This window comes from Myotis yumanensis, unplaced genomic scaffold, assembly GCF_028538775.1.
Source record: "Myotis yumanensis isolate MYYU_CA2020_CCGP unplaced genomic scaffold, mMyoYum1.0.hap1 SCAF_10, whole genome shotgun sequence".
NCBI lineage: Eukaryota > Metazoa > Chordata > Mammalia > Chiroptera > Vespertilionidae > Myotis > Myotis yumanensis.
The window spans coordinates 58,876,524-58,882,523 of NW_027223761.1; the positions used below are offsets into that span (position 1 = coordinate 58,876,524).

At 43.0% G+C, this 6,000-nt stretch overlaps 1 pseudogene; it reads right to left on the bottom strand.

Annotated features, from left to right (window-relative positions):
• Nucleotides 1–4,422: 4,422 nt before the first annotated feature.
• On the bottom strand, nucleotides 4,423–5,554 carry LOC139018244 (COP9 signalosome complex subunit 2-like; annotated as a pseudogene).
• Nucleotides 5,555–6,000: the final 446 nt, after the last annotated feature.

The window sequence follows — 6,000 nt, forward strand, 5'->3', positions numbered from 1 at the left end:
TAAAGACTGGGCTAAAGAAGTGGGGAGGAGCCCTAGCCAGTCTAGCTCAGTGGATAGAGCGTTGGCCTATGGACTGAAGGATCCAGGGTTTGATTTGGGTCAAGAGCACATACCTTGGTTGCAGGCTCCTCCCCGGCCCAGGCCCTGGTCAGGGTGCGTGCAGGAGGTAACTAATTGCTGTGTTTCTCTCACATCAATATATCTCTCTGTCTGTCCCTCTCCCACTCTCTCTAATAAATTAAACAGAAAAATATCCTCAGGTGAGGATTAAACAAAAAAAAAAAAAAAAAGGAAGTGGGCAGGAACTGGTCCAGGGAAGCCTCAAAGGCACCTTGAGGACTCAACTTAATTCCAAGTGCGGTGGAATCTGTGGATGGGTTTGTCAGACACCTGCACTCCGCCCCACTTTTGCAGTCTTCCCTTCCAAAGCAGAGAGGATGTCTACAGCAGAAAGCAATTCCCGAGTGAACATCCAAGTGTAGAAGCATGGTGACCTGAACTAAGGGCTCTTAACTAAGGGCTCTTAACTAAGAGGGCTCCTTTCACAATGGGTGAAGCCAATAGTGGCTGCAACCGTGAAATACAATTATATGTGAAGAAAATCAAACCCTGAAGAAGGGAAGGGAGAGAGAGGTTCAAGATTCTTAGCTGGTCTCTTAACCAAACAAATCAACATTTGAATACCTACAGAGTGTCCTAGGGTTACCAAATTGAGCAGGACTGGTGTTCCTCATACCTGCCTTCAAGTTCACACTCAAATCAAAATATGCTCACACAAACTCAGCTTCCTACACCCCAACAATAATACCTTTCACTCTGGATAGTGCTTGAAACTTTTTCCAAACCGCTTTGACACATGCCATCTGGTGTCCCCTCTCAGCAGCTCTGTGCGGCCCGAGAAGCAGGTCTATTGTCCAGTTGGAAAACAAGGAAACAGATTCTCATAAATAGATAACTTACCAAGGCCGGGGGCTGATGATTGGCCAAGATGAGCCTGTTACCCAGATATCTAACAGAATCCATTTATTTTATTGAATGCATGATGGCTTTTATTCCCTCAGTATGAAACGTATAAAAATAAAATCAAAATTTTGTTCTGCTAATCAGCTTGCAACATGGCTGAAACAACCACTTGCCCTTTTAACAATGCTATAACCAATAACATTAGCAGCCACAGCTCATATTGCATGTCTACTCTGTGCTGGACATATGGGACATTGGGCTTCTTTTAATCCTCACATCTCTATGAGACGGATGCTTACTGTGCTCTGTGAAGAAACTGAGATTCAGAGAGGTTAATAAATCTGCCCAAGGTTGCCCAGCCAGTGGATCTCAATTCTAGGATTAGAACCGAAGCTGAATCCAAAGTCTGGTGCAGTTTTTCTCGTGCATCGGGGAATATTAACACCTCTGGACTCTCCTCCACCTCAAGAGAAGGATAAGGAAGCTCATTCATGTTGAGCAGGTTAAACCCCCTGAGAAAATGGTTTTGTCAGTTTTGAAAAAGACGATTTTTATAGGTTACTTAGAAGATATGCCACTGCCTAGCATCATGAAGCTGCCCTAATCTTTTCCTGAATTGAAGAATAATTTGGAAAGAGGGATATTATATAAGACAAGAGTCAAATCAAAACAAAACAAAACAAAAACATCCCCTTTGGGGCAATCTTCCTAATTTACCCAGCACATGGCCATGGCAGAGACCAACAGAGTGACCCCAGGGCCAAGCCAGGCCAGGCGGGGTCAGAATAGCAAATTATCTCCACTGCTGGTTGCATGATCTTCGCCTTTTCTGACTTTTTCCTTCGGGGTAAACATCAGAATCAAAGCTCCAGTCCTGGTTATTTCAGATTTGAAGGTAAACCAACAGCTCAGTGTCCAAGCCAAAGGGGCTGACCATTCCCTGGGAATCCACTGAACACCAGGTCAGTGTAGCTCTATTATCACACACTGCCAAGAAGGGGTTATTTAGCCAAAAGGTTATATAATGAAAATGGTTTAATTTTTGCTTTATTGGAAGTTTTTGTTTATAGCTTTTAATTTACCAGAACCATATACAGTGGGGCCTTGACTTATGAGTTTAATTCGTTCCGAGACAGAGCTCGTTAACTCAAATTACTCTGTCAACTCAATGCAAAAAATCAGCCGAGAGACAGCTGCTATCTCAAAAAACTCGTTAGTCGGGACACTCGTAAGTCAAGGCCCCACTGTACTTTCCTGGTAATGATGAATTATCAGCTGAAAATGATAAGCAAAAAAGATTCAAGTGAAAGGGCTACACCAGTGTCGTAAGGTTTTGACTTCTGCAGAAAAAAAATTTATTTTAAATCTTAATGTCTGTTTTTAAAACCTGGGGATGAGGGGACCCAACCATAGGTAAATCAGTGAAAGGACGAGCTTTTTATTTTTCTTTTTCTTTTGCTTTTTATGGCTGTAAGTAATTTTATTTTATTTTTATTTATTTTTACCTTTATTATTTTTTTATTACTATTATTAAATTGATCGAGGTGACACTGGTCAACATGAACATACAGGTTTCAGGTGTGGGTTTCTGTTACAAGATCTGTATATTGATTGCACCGTGTGCACCGTAGGACACGCTACTCAGGAAGCAAAGCCTTGGCGAGAACAGGACTGTTCAGGGCCAATGTGGACTCCATCTCCTGGGGTGGAGGGAGCTGATGTATCACCTTGAGCCTCAGCTGGATGGAATGTATAACCACTGTCCTGTCTCTTGGGGCCACGTTTATGACAGCAGAATTCCCACAGCCCCACAGAGATGCTGTTCGCAGGCCAGGCCTCTTCCCCAGGGACTGGCTATTATCAGCCCACAGGGGCCACAGTTGCACCTTCGCCTCCAAGGCCCATGAGTGAAAAGCTCAGCCTGGGGCAGAATTTCAACATGAATGACTCACTCTAGGCCAGCGGTTCTCAACCTTGGCTGCACATTAGAATCACCTGGGAATCTTTTTAAAATTCTGATTTCTGGGCCTCATCCTCCGGAAATTCTGTTTCTTTGTTACTCATGTTGTGGCCCTACCCCATAACAAAGAAACAGAATTTCCGGAGGATGAGGCCCAGAAATCAGGATTTTAAAAAGATTCCCAGGTGATTCTAATGTGCAGCCAAGGTTGAGAACCACTGCTCTAGGCTCTCCCTGTGGTTGCTTAACTAGAGCGACTCCCCCCACTCCCCTCCCACAGCCAAGTTAATTAGCCAGGTCTGGCCTGGCTTATCCCCACACTAATGTCTTTTTCATAGAGATTTGAGTCTGCTCTTGAGCTTGGAGAAGCAGCCCTTGCTAATGTGTGGGAATGTCTCTATCTTTGTCCCCAAAGCCACCCATCCCAGACAAGCCTCATGAGTCAGGAAAGAAGACATGTGTTAAACATGGAAAACCAGCTTGTTTGTAAAGGCCTGTCATCGCCTGCACATCAGGCAAGAGGCAGACCACCAACACTCATCCATCAATCAGTCAACTCCCTTTGACCTGCCGTTGGGGAATGGAGGGTTTTATCTTTGATCTGGAAGATGGTCTGTCCTAACAGGAGACAGAGTTCTTCATCCGGTGCCTGGGGACATCATGAGAGCAGCTGAGCACTTGGCTGAAGTTCCTGAGGAGTCACTGCCCATTATTACCCAAGACATACCTGTCACCCCTGTGGGCCCCTGCCTCCATTCCTCTACACAGGATCTTTCTGGTGCTCAAGATCTACGTTCACCATTAGGAGAGAGCAAAATAGAGTGTTGCAGGTTTGATTCCCCATCAAAGTCAAGCACACGTACCTGGGTTGCAGGTTTAATCCCCTGTCTGGTTGGCGGAGGCAACCAGTCTTTCTCTCTCCTCTTCCTTCCCTCCAATTTTTAACAGAAATAATTGATACATTAGAGACTTTATCAACATAAAAATCTTCAAAATAAAAGAAATATATGGACACACTTTTGGAGAATTGACATTTTGCAAAATGCAGCAAACATTTCAATTTATACATGAGAAAAGGAAGTGTTAAAAAAGCTATGCATTTCAAGTTATTGCAGGTTGTTTGTGAGAGCATTTCTGCAGCTGGAACATGTTTGAATTTAACCAACAGTAGTGTGTCAGTGTATTTAAAAACATGAAAAAAACCTCTCTGTTGCCCAGGACAAGTTACTATGATGTTGTATGTTTAGGGCAAGATGTCAGTACAGCATAAATCCCATGGCATTTTGCTTTTATTATGGCAAGTAAGGCTGTTTTTCTTGGGATAAATGCAGCAGCAAAACACAAACCAGTTGATCTTAAAAAGCACTTCTGCCATAATCACTCCAATAATTTTCAAGACACTTCCACCGACAGTCGTTTTGCCATTCCCAGTTCTTGTAAGAATGACATCTCGGTACTGTTGTCTCAAGTAATTTATGTCTGTAAAAGCTTGTTCTCGGTTAAGCCAGTTTATTGACTACAGCCTGGTTGAGAGAATTTACTTGGTTGGTCCAATTATCTAGCGCAATATATCCGGCCCCACCCCTCTTCCAATGATCCAGTTCAAGGAGTTGTTTGACTTGATTAATTCAGCCAGGAATAGTGTTATCCAATATGCAGTGCACCAGCAAGCTCTCCACATCAGCTACATCTATGCTTACCTCTTTAGGAATAAAAGGAGTATGTATTCTTGTGTAAGGTTTAATTAATTTAATGAGCACTTGTGTTCTGATGTTTCACAAAAGCTCTTTAATGTGTGCCCTTATGAAAGGGTCATCCATGATGCTGCTGTGATTTGTTTTCAGAATCTTCAAATTTAGTGAAGTAATTATTCTGATAAGCACTTACTAAATACGTTACCAGAAACCCCTGATTGGGCTCAGACTGCCTGTAGCTGTGTCCAATAATGAAGGCAGGTTGAATCATATTAGGCGTTTATTGAGAAGGCCAGTCAACCAAGAAGACAGGGTGCTTATAAGCATCAAATCCTGCCTTCCAGCAAGGTGCAGGGGCCAGGATTATAAAGGGGAAGGGGCTGGAGTGAGGAATGCAGATATGTGCAGGCCTGGGGGGGTCCACAGATGTCAGCTATTGTAGTTATTAGGTGATGAGACCATGTTGCTGAGATGATGTTGAGAGGATGTTTTGACTCCTGGTGGGTTGGCCTGACCGTGCTTATTGGTTCTGCTTGCTGGATTCACAGTGTAGTCACCTACTCAATCGCTTCACACAGGCCTTGAAAAGGAAACTTTAAGGAAAACGTAACCCCTTATCCAAATACAATAAACTTAACCCCCTATTCACATAAGTATATGTGTTCTAAGATTTAAAATAATATGATTACTTTTCAGTTTAATTCAGGTGCTCTGTTAGAGTATAGGTTCCCCTATCAAATTCATCATGGTGAGAATTTCAGAACAGTTTGGCCTTCTGTGAGTCAAATGGATTTACTCCCAATTTCATTAGCATGTTTGCTAAGACCAAATACTTTAAGCAAGTGACTCCTAATGGATTTCCTCATTTACCGTAATTCTCAAAGGCTTCAAAAAAATCAGTGTGGGCCTTTTAAAATTTACCTTCTCTCAAGTGCATGTTACCTTGTGGCACAGACCAAGGTAACCCAGCCTGGCTGTCTCCTTCTACCTCAGAGCAAACACAGCTATGACTACAAGCACATTGAAGAGCAGTGTATATTTCTTTTTCAATGTCTTGAGTATACAGGGCAGGAGATTACATACGTGCCTCTTGACAAAAAATTTTAAGACCCTTTTAAGCTTCTCCCTCTTTTTCTAAAGTTGCTTTGAGGATGCACTATGCCTTCAGCAATTGTCCTGAATCTCTCTCTCTCCTGCTTTCTTTTTCCTTTGCCCCAGCCTTTCTCTTCCTTTCCAGACTTTCTGTGTTGAGTCCATTCTTGAGCAGAGAAATGTAGCCCTCTGCTAGCCCCCTTACCCATCATCCTCACCAGCAGAACACTCCCAGTGATTCTTTTATTGCCCACTCTTTCTTCACCTGGAGGAAGAAAATTCACCCTTCTT